This window comes from Schistocerca cancellata, chromosome 6 (assembly GCF_023864275.1).
Source record: "Schistocerca cancellata isolate TAMUIC-IGC-003103 chromosome 6, iqSchCanc2.1, whole genome shotgun sequence".
Taxonomy (NCBI): Eukaryota; Metazoa; Arthropoda; class Insecta; order Orthoptera; family Acrididae; genus Schistocerca; species Schistocerca cancellata.
In genome coordinates, this window is record NC_064631.1 from 261,961,295 (window position 1) to 261,977,958 (window position 16,664).

Below are 16,664 nucleotides of genomic sequence, written 5' to 3' on the forward strand. Positions count from 1 at the left end.
GGGTAACCCAAGCACACTGAGTAGTACAGTCTGTTTAACGTCAAACGAACACCTTAGGCATTGTTGTATGATTCATTTGTTATTTGTAGTCGAACACTATTAAAATTGATGCTTACAGCGCCATCTATTATTACATTTTGTAACTGTGTATTTTTCTTCTGCCATACGTTTTCCCCTTTCTGGGATAGTATTCTGTTGCCAATTTCTCACCATTCTGTCCAGCGGTGTTATTTCTACAGCAGTTTGAAAGTTTAACTTTAATTATAATTACCCTGTACTTTATTGCAATAAAAACCATTAATTTGATTTGCTTGAATTGTTGTATAGCTATCCGAGAAGGCTAACCAAAGACTGCGTTTTATTGGCAGGATGCTTATAAAACGTAACAGATCCACTAAGGAGATTGCCTACACTACGCTTGTCAATTCTCTTTTAGAACACTGCTGCATGGTGTGGGATCCTTTCCAGACGGGATTGACAGAGTACATCGAAAAAGTTCAAAGAAGGGCAGCACGTTTTGTATTACGGCGTAATAGGGGAGAGAGTGTCACTGAAATGATACAGGATTTGGGATGGACAACGTTAAAACAAAGGCGTTTTTCGTTGGGGAGGAATCTTCTCACGAAATTCCAATCACCAACTTTCTAGTCCGAAAGTCAAAATATTTTGTGGTCGCTGACCTGCGTAGGGAGGAACGATCACTATGATAATATGAGGTAAATCAGAGGTCGTATGGAAATATATAGGTGTTTGTTCTTTCTGCATGCTATATGAGATTGGAATAATAATAGAGAACTGTGAACGTGGTTTGATAAACTCTCAGGCACTTAAATGTGATTTGACCACTATCCATGTAGATGTAGATGTAGATGTAGATATAGATCTGGCCAGATCAGAATCTTTCAGGAAAGCAACACAGGGCACTCAGAGAACACCGAGGTGAGCAGGCTGAAACGGTTTCTGTAAGCGATATGGACCACACTAATGACAGCTCCAAACTTACTGGAAAGCACAAATTTACAACTCAGGGAAGAATCACATAGGGCAGGGCAGTAACAACAGAGCCCGCTAACACCATCGAATGTCTTGGTTCGATAACAGGAAGGAGATGCCCTTTCAGTACACCAGAATCAGGTAATCATAATCAATGTTGTCCCCATTGCGACAGCTTCATCAGAAGCAATCAGTCAAGAGACCGACCACTGGCGCATGTCAACATAACTTTTCCCCCGACTGACCTCTTCCTCCTTGTCCCGAGGACTGTTTGTTCCGCACTCGTCCACCTCGTAAACATTTATACTGGAAGACACAGCACAAGAGCGTCGCTGTCGTCCAGGATCGACAGATTGCAATTGATACGAGCCGACACTGCTGAAGAATATATTGCTAATATGGCTTGCCTTTGCATATGAATCTTGTGTATACATTATTTGTATAAAGTGAGAGAGATTTTATAGAATGGGATCACAGTGCGTGGACCGTTAAATCAGCTGACCATGTAATAGCAGTTCTGGAGATGTGGCTAATATAGTGTATGGTGATGAACTGCCAGGCACACCTGTTGCAGCCAGGTCGATGCGTTGACACTTGACATAACAGTACACATATGATGCATCACCATCTGGTGTTGGGCAAGTCATAAGAGGTCATTTAATGTTCACGAATTGGGCATCTAGTTGCTTTTGGAATGAAAGTGAATACGGTATAATTAACAGTCAAGTTATTGTGTTTCGATTATTAACTTTTTATGCAGTTAATACTCTTGTAATTTTGTTTTTTCAGTAAGTCTGTGATACTATATGTGTCTAATGTTTGTATTATTTAATGTGTGTTGCATGCATCAAAATGTTTGAGAAGAAGGATGCCAGTCAGCAACAGCTGGATGACACAAGCGACCTAAAGATCAATGGCTTACTCCAGAGGTAGCCAAAGAAAACAAATAAATAGACAGAATATGAATGTGTTGTGATTACTGATGAAGAAATTTGCATTGTGAGGTATCTAAAAAGAAAACATGTTCACTTCATTGTAATGCTGTATTAGAAGAACTAGATTTTTCATATGAATAGTTATGTGTACATGTAATTGTATTCTGACAGTAGGGACAAGTAGCTTAGAATTTAAAACTTTCTTGAAATATTAAAAAAATCAATAAAACAGTAATAAAATATTATGTAGAAGTGCACATAAGGCTCCAGTAGGGATGAAGTTTTCTTTATTTTTTAAATTCTCTAAATTATAACAAATCAGAACATCTTAAAAAATATTTTTGTTGAGACATATGTGGCATTAACGTGTATCTGTCTATGCATTATTACATTTTGTTGTTGCATGATGTAATAGATGGTTTCAGAGCATTGGAATGTTGCAGTGGGTAGTAGCTGTATCATGATGGAATGTATTGAGACAGCAGGGATTCACCTACAAGGCTTGGCACAAGGAAGCATATTCTTCATTATTTAGATGAATGCTAATATACATCTCCAGTCGTGTTGCTTACGTTATATGCACTGATAACTTATTAACAATAATTTCAATAACTCTTCATTCATACTCAGAAACTAATTACAAGTTATTATTAATAATTGTTAGTGGGCAAGATAAACCAGTCACAACTGTGTCCTGCTCAGGCATTCACCAAACTGTTAAGAGAAATCAGTTTCTGAAGAAAGAACACCTGCATCCGAGTATGTAGTGTGATCTCGTGTAAAAGAATCACTACACTGCATGAATGGCAGCATGTGCTGGCTGGCTACTCTCAATTCTTCTTCAAACAATTTTAAATAAACCATTCGGTAAAAATGTTCTCACACTTTATTGCCTCATTCATCAACTTCCTCATGAACATGTTATCATTTTATTAAAAGTCATAGTTATATTGACATTTCGAAATTAAGTAAATCACTCCAACAAATTCGAATAGCTAAAAAAGGGGCTCATTATCAGATTGTGTTTGGTACAAATTAAATCATAAATTGCTGCATACTACATGTAGGAAACATATATCCATCTCCAATCTCAAGAAAATGAATGGCATGTAGTGCACTCATTTCCAGACACTTGCTCAAACAAGACTGTGAGAGAGAACTATTTATAACATCTGTTGTATCTCAAAACTGGTAAGAGATATCGAAATTAGTTTTTGGCAACTTCTGTATTAGATGGTTACTGAGGTGAATCTCTGTAAACTCTACTGTGTTTCAAGTTTTAACATAGCAGTAACAGAAGTGTAGGTGTTACTCAAATCTCATCACTAATGACACTTCCCTGAAGAAAAAAAGGAGCAATAATTCTGTAGAAAATAAATTGCCATTTCTTCTGCAGTTTTGGTTTAATTTTGTACCACAGTATATTTTTAATCCCAAACGTCCCAAAGGATTTTATTTGTATGTGTCATTGATCTGAGAAATGTGAAAAGAATTTACAGTGCGCAATGTACAATCTTTCTGTTTCATACCCATTCATAGTGATCTGAACTTTTACATCTCAAATATATCTTCATATGTAAACAATGCAATCTATTTTCTTCTTAATAAACTTATAAAAGGAATCAACCATGCTTTTCTGAATAAAATTATGTCCCTTTTTGGCACTAGAACTATAGTTCTTGTTGTGATAATACAGCTACTTTGTATCTCTGAAGCTGTGATCATTCATAGTGATCTGAACTTTTACATCTCAAATATATCTCCATATGTAAACAATGCAATCTATTTTCTTCTTAATAAACTTATAAAAGGAATCAACCATGCTTTTCTGAATAAAATTATGTCCCTTTTTGGCACTAGAACTATAGTTCTTGTTGTGATAGTACAGCTACTTTGTAGCTCTGAAGCTGTGATCATTCTGACAACTTACAGAATCCTGTCAAGTACCCATCAGGCCGAAACCTAATTATCAATATCGTTGATGAACTAAGAGATATTTTAGGTGACATTAAGTTCTTCACTCCCAAACAGGAAAGAAAAATGGCACACTGCTAGTTGTGAATCTTTTCATATTTGTCAGATTATTGAGTTGTAGAAAAAAGGACTGTTAAGGATGAGAATACGACGTGGCAGATATTGTCAAGGGGAAAGGATAAAGTTAATACAGAAGAAATTACTGTATGTTCACTGTATATTTAGTAAATATATATATATATATAAATATTTTCGGAAGAACCTGAAATAATCAAGGGATACCAGTATAATATGTAAGTGATGCCACATGAGATCTTCTGTGTCTCAACGTAACCCATTCTATGTCATGAGGATCTAAAAAGGGAAACAACGAAAATGCTTAACTGGAAGATAATAGAACCATGAATGTCGCCATAGTAATCCGCTGTTAGCAAAAGGGAAACCTAATCGACAAGTAGGTCTTGTGTTGGACTCACATGAGATTAACAAAATAATCATGCCAGTAACTACAAGACGAGAAATCTTAGAAGAACAGATCCAGATGTTCCATGGAGTACGATACCTGATGAGCATCGATCTCCATGCTTCCTATTGGAAGATTTTATTAACAGAAAGTTCTAAGAAGTACACTGCATTTTTATTCAGAAGCTGAAATATCAATTCCGTGTTTTTTTCTTTTGAACTTAACGTGAGTGTGGAAGGTTTTATTACAGCCTTGGATACTGTGTTGATTCCTGAACTGCTAAGCAATGTCACACTTTATGTGGAGAATTTGCTCATTGCTACGTCTACATGGGAGGAACACCTGTACATCACAGAGAAGGTGTTGAACAAATTTTTCCACTGAGGAGTAACTCTTAATTTAGAAAAATCCGAATTTGGAAGGAAGAAATTGATTTTTTTTGTGTCATATTACTTCATTTTGTCATTCCATTCAGTAACGAAAATCTGTTGTAATTATTAAGGAAAAACAGCACATAATGCAGGACAAAAAAAAGCCAAGCAGCATTTTCTAAAATTAAAGATGCTTCAGTCCATGCTAAAATACTGCACAACCTGGATAAGAGTAAAGATTTCTATATTACTATTGATGTGTCCTATTGTGGATTGGACTTATGACTGTCTCAAGTGACTGATAATAATGGAACAAGTCAAGTGTGCATGATTGGTTCTGCAAGTCGAGTATTAATGGAATGTGAGACTATTCAGCAACAAAACTCGAAGCTTTACTTGTGATATGGTCTTTTAATAAGTTCCAATATTATATACATGGTAAATATGTGAAATTATACTATTAACACAAGGCACTCGGCTTCCTACTTAATTGTAAATCACTGCACCCGCATCTTGCATGATGGACTTTATCTCTACAATAACAGTGTTTTGACATTCTACATATCAATAGAAAAGACAACATTATACCAGATGCTCTGCCCATATTACCGGAAACAGTACCAGAATTTTCAGAAGTCATGGAACAGGATTCGAATTTTAAGGTTTATTTGATCAAAGATACCAAACACAGACAATGTTATTTTGGGATGTGCCTCAACATAGGAAATTCACAGGATCAGAATGCTAATGGCGTCAAATCGAGAAGACATTAAAACAAAAGAACTCAGGAAAAGTTTCACAGTTTTATAAGTTTTTATAAAGTTTTCTTGCGTGAATATGGAATAAAATCAATATTTATATATCAGTTTCATCCTCAAGGAAATCCTAAAAGGATGTTTTGCGGATTGGATAGATTGGTATGCACTTATGCTGCAAACAAGCAAACTAAGTGGGTGGAATGTTAAGCCATTCTTGAAGAAATTATACAGCCTTCTGCACATATCCAATTCATATTCACCTTCAGAGCTAATGTTAACCAAACTAGAAAAAATGAATGGTTGAATCCATTACCACAAGTACAGTGAGAACATGACTAATGGGACAAGAAGGTTTGTGAGGTGATGATTTCTTTAATGGAAAGTGCACATAAACGAAAGGAAGCATATAATAAACAATAGAAAAAATTCATGGATACTGCATTATAGGAGATATGGTGTTACTAAGGACACACCCAAAATCTTAATTATGATTAAAGAGAAATAAAAAGTGACACCTAATGTTCACAAGTCCATTTGAGAGATTTAGAATCCCACAGGGGGGTGTTACTTGGTAGCCTATCCAGATACAGGCAAAATAAAAGGGCTGTACCCACACAAAGATTTAAAAAAGTACATCCAATAACAGTAACATTTTATTTTTTGTAAATAATTATCTATATAGATGAAGTCATATACATGTTACTGCAAACTAGTAGTAATAGTGGATATGAATTCTTCTAATGTCTGAAGTATGTAGCGATTCTTTAAAATGTGAACAGATATAAAACTATTAAGGACATTTACAATATTAAGTTGTAATAAGTCTGTGGTACTGTACCAAGCAACTGATAGCACAAATCGATAGTGAACAAGGGCAGTTATTCACACAAACTGCCTCTAAGAAATCTGTGAACAGCTTGTTACAGTCTAAGAAACATTTTATTTCCATGAATTTTTTTATGTCTAATTCCTATATAAATATGCATGTTTAGTATGTAAGTATTTGAGGAACATACTGATAACTACAATAAATCTTAATCAAAATGATGTAAGTTTGTTGTTTTATAAAGTGAGTTAGATATATATGTGTATAACGATCAATAGTGGAATAATATGTTTATCTGCAACATATACGAAAACAATAATAGTAATAAAATTGTGGTTTTAGTTAGTATCACTGAGCTAGCAACTGTAAGTTGTCAAGAAAGCTGAAATAGTCAAAAGGCAAAGTTATCTTAACTATAAAGCAAATGAGAACCAAAAGATATGTGTAAAAGTAGTAACTTGTAAATAGTCTTTGTACCTCTATAGGATAAGAGAAAAATTTAGGTAATGGACTTCCATGAACGAATTTCAAGATAATAATAGGTAAACCCACACACAGATGGGCTATAATAGCTTTCCTCTAGTCTTTAAGACTGACTGACTTAGACCAAGTAGGATATGGAATGTTTGTGTTATTGGGCGATATTTTTTGTGCATATTCAAGTATCTCATTATTCTAGAACGCTATTTTCGCAGAGGTAAATGATTTTGCGTTTCTGAGACTAGCTAAAAATGTGCTACTCAAAGCAAAAGGAGTCTGTAAGATGTCTATATATATAATCATACAAATCACAAGCTAAACATAAATAAAATGTGAACTTGTAAGTTAGTATCAGGCCATCAGTCACGTATGACAGAGTGTGGCTGTAAAGATTCTAATTCTGGATTTAAATGTGAATGTAAAACGTTTGTTTTATCACAAAATATTAAAACATTTGAAAAATATTGTAAATCACTCAAATCACAAACTAACAATAAATAAAATGCCAAGTTGGTAGTCTGTATGTATCAGGCTGTGAGTCATGTATGACAGTGTGTGGCTGTAAAGATTACAATTCTGGATGTAGTTGTTAATGTAAAACTTTTCTTTTATCACAAAATATTAAAACATTTGAAAACTATTGTAAATATCACTCAAATCACAAACTAAAAATAAATAAAATGAGAAGTTGGTAGTCTGTATATACGAGGCTGTCAGTCATGTATGACAGAGTGTGGCTGTAAAGATTACAATTCTGGATGTAGATGTTAATGTAAAACTTTTGATTTATCACAAAATATAAAAACATTTAAGAACTGTTGTAAATAAAATGCAAAGAACTCTGATCCGTGGGTGATAGTAATAAAACAAAATTTGCCTGACGACATTTTAAAATTAACACAAATGGTTCAGTATATACAGGAAACTATGTCACATCTGAACTCTGAGTGTGGGTGGAGTGACTGTGTGAGCACATGAAGGGACAACAACAAAAGCTCTATTGCTTGCTAATGACTAATAGTGGTTTGTATTTCAGTGCAAAGAACGGTGAAGAATGCAAATCAGTATAATGTCCACTTACCTTTGGTGAATCATCAGCTGTGATATACGAAGTTAATCCACATGCAGATTCTCCAACAGATGACTCTTCGAATAAAAGTGATGTACTTTTAATGACATTACTTTGAACCCTATGAAATATTGTGACAACTATGTGAAACTAGACTTATGGTGTACACTCTCAACAAAGGGGTTAACAATGCTCAGCAATTGTCACATCCGAAAAGTGAAATTGTGTAAACACAAAGGCAATTAAAAAAGAAACTACCATGCAACAACGCCTGTAAATAGTTGTTGTGCTTATGAATTCAATGAGCTTGGACACAAACTAACAACAGACATGACACCTTGTATGAATAAAGATACTGCATTATACTGTTACTTTTGGTAACAAATATGTAATAAAATCACCTAATACCAAATATTTTAAACAGTTATGAAATATGAAAGCGATTTATTAATGATATTGTCATTCTTTCCACAGTGGAACGAGTTATGTTTTGTAGAAAACTCATACTGTTGTATGAATGTTTCATGTTCACTCTCTCACCTGAGCTGAACTGTGACTTTCTCCCAGCAGCCCAGAACGTAATTACTCACGAGTAAACGAACGACAAGACGTCACAACGACACTTCAACACATGACACTGATACTCAATGATACTTTTTTCCTACTGACTATAAAGTACTATTTGTAAAAGAATAGTTACCTAAAAACTGAACTGAACATTGTAAGTACATTAATCCATGTTATTAAATGTAACATTAAACGTGAACTGTTTCGTTATAATACGAAAGACATTTCAAGAATATACCAAGTCCTTAGTCATGAAATAAGTAAATATAAATTTAAAATGATCTTTCAAACAATGGTAGTTATTGTTATAATGAAAAAAAGATCAAAGACTTTTGACACTGCATAGCTAATGAGCAGGAGGTTCAATACTCAAGCCGCAAGGAAAGAAACATTTTTTTGTATTATTATTGTAGGTAAACATGTGTGTTATCAGAGACATTTTGTAAAAAAATCAATGTAATTCTGGGAATCTGAGCGTTCATTCTGCAGATTTGTGGCCTGTTTTCCTTGGTACTGCGCCAAAATGAGTGAACACATTAAAAGCAAATTTTTATCGAGTTGTAGATAAATGTAAAGAAATTACACACTATCCAAGTGTGTCAATTAAACGATCAAAAATATGCTGCTAAGTGATAACTTGTCAGTTTATGAAACAGCTGCATGGCAAGAAGTAAATATATACCGTTTGAACTGTACAAGTCTCATTTAATTAGTTACTCTTGGCTGAACTCTGGAAATGAGGTGATGTGTAAACATAACTTCCAGGATTCAGAGGGACAATCAAGTGTAAGAAATAAAATATTGTGACATTCATTTTAAGTTATCCATACTGTTATAATAACATACATATGCATCCAAGCATAAATTAAAAAGGGAATATACGATTCAATAACAGTGAACACCGATACACAAAACAACTGTCTGTCAGTTGTTGAATTGCAGAAGTTTGTTGAGAGAAGAAGTTCTTCCCATTAATCACGCTCATTTGTTTGGCTTCACAAAACACATGTAGTTATGTATATCTGGCAAATCTTCTTCTTTATGTTGTTCTAAATAATAACTTGACATGTTTATAATAAATGTCTACTGTTAATGAAAACACCTACAGATCGCTCATATATATATATTCACGCTGTGTATATTCCATTGCAGAGACGGTGTGTCAGGAATGGTAACATAAGTTATTCAGAAGCAATCAGACTGATTTCAGACCGCATCTTGCTGTTTGAGCGTTGTATTCCGATTAGAACCTGCATCTTTAAATACAAAGTCCGATTCAGTTTTGCTACCACTATTAAAGGTGGAAATTAAAGTAAGAGTTTCATGGTCAATCTGCTTATCGAGAAATGGTAATTTCATCAGCACCCATGGCTTGATATACTCACCAATCAGTAAGTACAGTGATTTCATTTATCTTAGAGGAACTAACTTAATACTCAGTGAGATAATTTATGTTTTCATGTGTTCAAATGTAAATCCAATGCATTGTGCTATCCCTTCTGTGATGTGTCCTTCTGATGGCAAACCCTGAATTCCCACACTGCTTGCTGTTGAGCAGATTCATTTAAGTATATTATTTTCATACTTGTTCATCGCTGCGCAATGCAGGATACAGTACAGCTGCAATGGCAAACTAATATGCTGGTTTTTTACTCGGTTATCAGTAAAAAATGAAAAACATGTAACAAGTGAGAGTAACAAATGCCAAAAAATGCTTGTTACTCAGAGCTAAAATAACGGTATCGGTTTTAGCTGGTCGATTTTTCCCAACTCTACTCAGTGTCCCTAACTCATGATTCCCTTTGGCTTTTGTGAATTACCACAAATTCTGATTCCAGTACTGAATTAATATTGAAGTATCCTGTGATCCGCAACTCTGATCATCTTGTGACTCTTACCAAATGCTCTTATATTAAAGACTGCACTCGTACTCTTTCTGTATCAACCTTCTTCTCCTGTTATTCAATTCTTATGCTTACAGGAAGAAGTACATCAGCAATGAGTGAGGTCGGTGGGACAGATCTACTGTATCCTTTATGTAGACTGACAATGGACATCAACAAAATGGAATGATAGGCGACATCACCATCGAAGGATGGTGTGTTCACATTACATAGAATTGGAACATAATGTCACTGTGCCTACTACTGAATGGCTAAACTGAGGTTAAGAGATTCTATAGATGATACAAAACATCAGAATATAGTATCATAATTACTAAATTAGCGATGATAAAGATTATTAATACCTAAAGCAACTTCATAATGGATGTTCTTTACAAAACTTATACGGTAAGGGGTGATAATGTAATTATAGGAAAAGTGTTGTGCAAACATTTCAAAATACTCGAATTTATTTGCTAGAGACAATCCATAGGAATCAACACATCAAACAATTGCTAATAGGCAATATGTGGGAACTTTTTGCCTTATCCATTGTGTTTTTTATTCTTTCTAAGTATCAATTGCTCATTTTACTGTCTTTTTAATGTTACAGAAAAGGTATTTAATGAAAAATGTTACAACAATTTATGTTGTTGTTTGAGCCCAGAGTGACCTTTTCGTTTTTCCAGATATTATACAACATAAATTGTTTTTCACTTTCAGATATCTGGCCTATTCTCTCTAAGAAAATTCATAGGAAAAACACATCATTGAACCATTGCAGTGTTTCAGGAGGACAAAGCGAAATATGTAATAATGACTAACCAGACACAAAATCCACTTCTTTAATATGAGTGAACACATGAAGAACAGATTAAATTCAGATGTTAGCAGACAACGAATCCTTCCATCCATGAATATAAACGTGAAGTTCATCTCCTGTTCCATTGATGGCCTGTTTGAATGCTGTAATTGAAAAGCAATATTCATTTTTCATTCCATTCAGTGAATGAATGCTGTAATTTGAAAGTCAATTTTTATTTTTCATTCCATTCAGTGAATTGACCCTTACAGTAGGAATCACCCAACTGGACCCTTGAAACAACTGAAAACAAAAATCACATTGGCTGTATGGGAACTAGACCTTACACTCTTCTTAATACAAGTCCAATCTGTTATTCATCTATACTACTATATAAAGACTAATCATTGTCCAACATTGTTACTAAAAATCACGCAAATTACTACAGTAAATTACTTCAGTCTTTTACATGATACTCTAATGAACATTTGGATGGACTGAAGATACATAAATATAAAGATTATACTTATGAGAGATTTCGGTGCTGGAATACAAAAATAATAGGCACAGTCAGAGAAAGGGTATGAAATGAAAATGGAATAATTCTCAGAGATTTTGCTGCATTTAAAAATTACCCAAAGTTTCCTTAGAAAAAAACATATCCAAATTTACATGGTCAGCAAGAGGATATAGATCTATTACAGATTATATAATAATAAATGAGGGATTTCGTGGACTGGTCGGAGATACCAGGATATATCAATGAATGGACATTGGATCAGATCACTTCTTATTGATGCTATTTGTTGACATCTCTGCAAAATGGAGAACATTGAAGAAACTAATTAAGGATCAAAAACAAGAACAAGTTCTTAAAGTTTACCTTTTAGAGGATTGTAGCGTAAGAGATCATATCAAAAGTGGATGACAAAAGCATTAGCAAATTTTGAAACATTAGAAGACTTAGGAGAAGAATGGAAAAACTTAAAAACAGCCATATCAAACGCAGTTAACGAATTTCTGGGGAATAAAAATAAATACAGGGAACATAGAGCACTAACGATTTGGACGCTAGAGATGTAAACAGCAATTAAAAAGAAACAAGAAGTTTTCAGGACTTACACTAATCCCAGTAATGAGAATTATAATGAATATAAAGGGAAGAGAAATAATACGAAATATCTAGCTCTGAAAGTGCACGCAGCATCATTCTCATGCTTTATTAGTAATATAGACCATTATTTGCATGGAAGATAAACTATCGCTTGTAAAGTAATACAATCACTCAACAAGCAAGAAAATGATCATAAATGTGTCGATAATACTGTAGAAAATGAATGTATACTTATAAAAATTGGGTATGACAATGCTCTGATTCAGATGTTACTGAAGTGGAAGATTCAAAACACCTGGACGATACTGATGTGTGAGAACTGACAGAAGATCTAAAAGCTACAAAAAACAGGAAAGCCACTTTTTCAGATGGTGTTAATATGTAACTGTCGAATTGTGGAGTTTTGTACCTACATCTAAGACATCTTCACACATCTAATCAGTGTTAGAGAAATAAGAAGGTACAAGAAAGGGACAGTAAAAATAAATGTAGTGACTATCAAGGTGCTAGCCTCCTGGATTCAATGTATAAATTACATGCCAAAATCCTGAATGCAAGACCTAAAAATATCATGGAAAAGGTAATATCTGAAGAATAATCAGGTTTTAGTACACGATGGTCAACTATTTATACTGCAAGAAGTTATAGAAAAGAGACAAGAATTTAATAGGAAAACCCTTCTTCCTTTCGTGGATTTTGAGAAAGCATTCGATAAAGTGAATAGAGAAATGCTATGGAATATCATGGCTGCGGGAGGTTATCCATCTCACGTCATAAATGCTAGTAAGAGTCTGGAGGTATTTTAGATCATGTCACTAGACTAAACGTAATTTTATATGCAGACGACCTAACTCTGATTACAGAGAATGGAGATAGGAGTCTATAAGTTGCAGCAGGTAGCCTCAAATTACAACCTAACGTTGTCAACAGATAATACTAAAGTGATGGCCTTTCAGGACAGACTACCAGTAAGATCTCCAATAGTCTTGAATAATGAAATATTGGATCAAGTCAAACATTTTAAATACCTAAGATGCATCACTGCTTATGAATATAACCATGCCAAAGATTAACTAAATTTACTTCCTTACTTATGAAACTAAAGAATGGATAACAACAAGATGCCAAGAAAGTAGAATACAGGCTTAAGAAATCAGATTTCTGAGAAGAGTGGAATGATGTACAAGATAAGATAAGAAATGAAGATATAAGGAAAGAACTGAAGTACCATAACAGGCAATTTCCCAATTACATGATGTGAAGAAGAAGAAGATATTTATAAAGGAGAAATGTTGTTAGTAAAAATCTCGAATAGTTCTTAACAATTTCCTTAACATTTTTACATGACACACCAGTAAATAATTAGACAGGCATAGGATATATAGTATGTAAATATATATGTAATATATGAAGAGGAAACATTGTTACCAAAAATCTGGAGAAGTTCTTCACCATTTGCTTCAGAATTTTACAAGGTGCTATAGTGAACATTGATACAGATGTAGCATATACATAAAGATGAGACACTATTACCAAAAATTTCGAGAAATTCTTAAGAATTGGCTTCAAATTTTTACACAATAGTCTAATGATCATTGAGACAGACCTAACCTATATTTTTTTATGTATGATGTATATAAATATATTTATATAATATATAAAGGGGAAGAGTTGTTACCAAAAATCTCGGAAACTCCTTGATCGATTTAATTCAAATTTTTATACTATACTCTTATGAACATTTTATGGACATAGGTATAATTTTGTAATATATATAAATATATATTAAATATCTAAAGGGAAGCTTTGGTACCAAAAGTCTTGTAAAATTCTTGAGTAGGTCACTTAAAAATTTTGCACAATACAATAATAAACGTTCGTTGGATATAGGCTATATATTTAAGAACTGGTCATATTGTATAAATATATATGTAATACATAAAATGGATAGTAGTTACTGAAAATTTCGAAAAGTTCTTCACTGATGTACTTCAAATTTTTATATGATACTCTAATAAATGTAATATATATAGGGAAAGTGTTATTATGAAATATCTTTTCTGTTAATCTGACTGCAAGAAAGATACTATTAGAGCAGGGCACTTTAGCCATTAGATAAACTCTTGCACCCATATATATTCTTCCTCACTAGATATATTTTTAAAGAAAAATTGTACCCACACTTGTTTTGTTGTTTTCCTCGCAGCTACTCTTTATAGAAAACATGAAATTTATAGTTAGGACTTATTGTATTGTGATTAGAGTACTCTTACAGAATTTGAATTTGCAATAATAATAAACTAAGCTCACGAACAGGTAGTGGGTCAGGGGAAATGGACAGTGTGAGACAAGCAAATGGACACAAGGAGGAGTAGGAGGAGATTGACAGAGAGAGGGGGAGAAGGAGATGGAGAGAGAGGGGGGAAGTAGATGGGAAGAGAAATGGGGAGGTTTTGCTAGACAGAGAGAGGGAGGAGGAGGAGGTGGAGATGGTCAAAGAAACTGAGGAGGAGGAGATGGACAGAGAGAGAGTGGGGGCAGAAGGAGATTAGAATGTAGATCCAATTTGCACACATATTCAGCAATTGCAAAGCATTGCCAAGTTTCCTAGTTTATTTGTAACAGCATAACCTTGTTCCTTCTATTGCTAGTGTGCAATACTGTCATGTTTACACAGTCTTACAAAGAAGTTATTAACAATGAAAAGTGGTGATCACTGTGTGAGAAGTTAGTGCTACGCTGCTTATTCATATCTCAACAGCAGTGACTGCATGTAATAAATGCACACAATAAGCAGAGATCAGAACATTGATGATGAAGTTTTGATTTTCATTGTGCGTGGCTTATACTGCCATCACTGAACTAAGTCTGGCTAATCAAAATCTGCCACCTATCACTATCCTCACAGCAAATTATTAACCTTGAACGTCAATGTCCTCTTAATACCATATGTCTCGCTATATATATAGAGTTGTCCAGAAATCTTATTAGGGGCTTCTAGAGGTTGTGGAGGGACACAGGAGATAAATTTTCGACAAGGAGCTTGTGCCCAGAAATGTACAGTTTGTATATAAAATAAGTTTGAAAACAGGAATGCTCTCTAATCTACAGCTTCACAGTACGCACAAAAAATGGGAAGAGGGTGCCATCGTCAGTTCCTTGTGTCATTATGACATTACATACCATTTTCGTACAACTACAACAATGGCTGTGAAAAACAAGTACGCTCACAAGAAGGAGGTAAACTGTGCTGTTCCACTTATGCATCTCATTCTCGACTTTGGTAACCGAGAAGAGTAGCCAACGACGACTACACGAAACAATTGTCCACACCTTGGGCTCCTGTAAAACACACAGGGCAGAGCTCATTGTTTCTGCTGAGTGCGTATTTTAAAATGGGAGATTTCTCACTCTTGTTATGGTAGTATATTTTGTGCTTTTGAGGTTTCTTAATCTTTATTTCTATCATTTTGATTTGTTTTCGTGAAAAATTGCAAATTTTCCATGACGGACATTTTTTGCCTTTAAGTGTTCTTTCATAACCGAGGCCAGGTATCTGAAAGTGAAATTGATTTTGGTTTTACAGTAACAGTACATAGCTGATGCCTTCATTTTGTAAATAAGAACATAAACCGATAAAGCAATTTTCATTAAATAACGTGTTATTGTCAGAAAAATTCAGCTCCTTCGAAGGAGAAAAATATAGATGTTTATCATGTTATTTGTTACGTGGGAAAAAATGTAACGGTCAGGTAATAAGGCTCTATGTATTCCGTTACAAATATTGTTTGATGTGTTCGTGTGTAGGCTATGTATTTTCGCAGGCAAGTAAATGTCGATGTTCTGAAACGTCGTTTCACTTCTCTGTTATTTACCATACAAAATTGAACAGGAATATCCATTATGAAATTTGCTTTGGCCATTAAAAAACTTCGTCATTGTTGATTCCTCAGTTCCGATACTATACTCCGATGTTTTGTACCACGGATAGTAATCCATAACCATTCGAGTTGACGTTACGTGGCGTCCAGTGTGAATACCCTCTGTGGTTAATGTGACGGTTTGCATGATTCGGCCTTTATTAAAACTGTATTTACTAATTCTCCTCTAGCATCCCAAGAAGACTGTAACAGGAATTATGAAACAGGATGAGATTTTTACTCTGCAGCGGAGTGTGTGCTGATATGAAACTTCCTGGCATATTAAAACTGCGTGCCCGACCGAGACTCGAACTCGGGACCTTTGCCTTTCGCGGGCAAGTGCTGTACCATCTGAGCTGCCCGCATCTCGTGGTCGTGCGGTAGCGTTCTCGCTTCCCACGCCCGGGTTCCCGGGTTCGATTCCCGGCGGGGTCAGGGATTTTCTCTGCCTCGTGATGGCTGGGTGTTGTGTGCTGTCCTTAGGTTAGTTAGGTTTAAGTAGTTCTAAG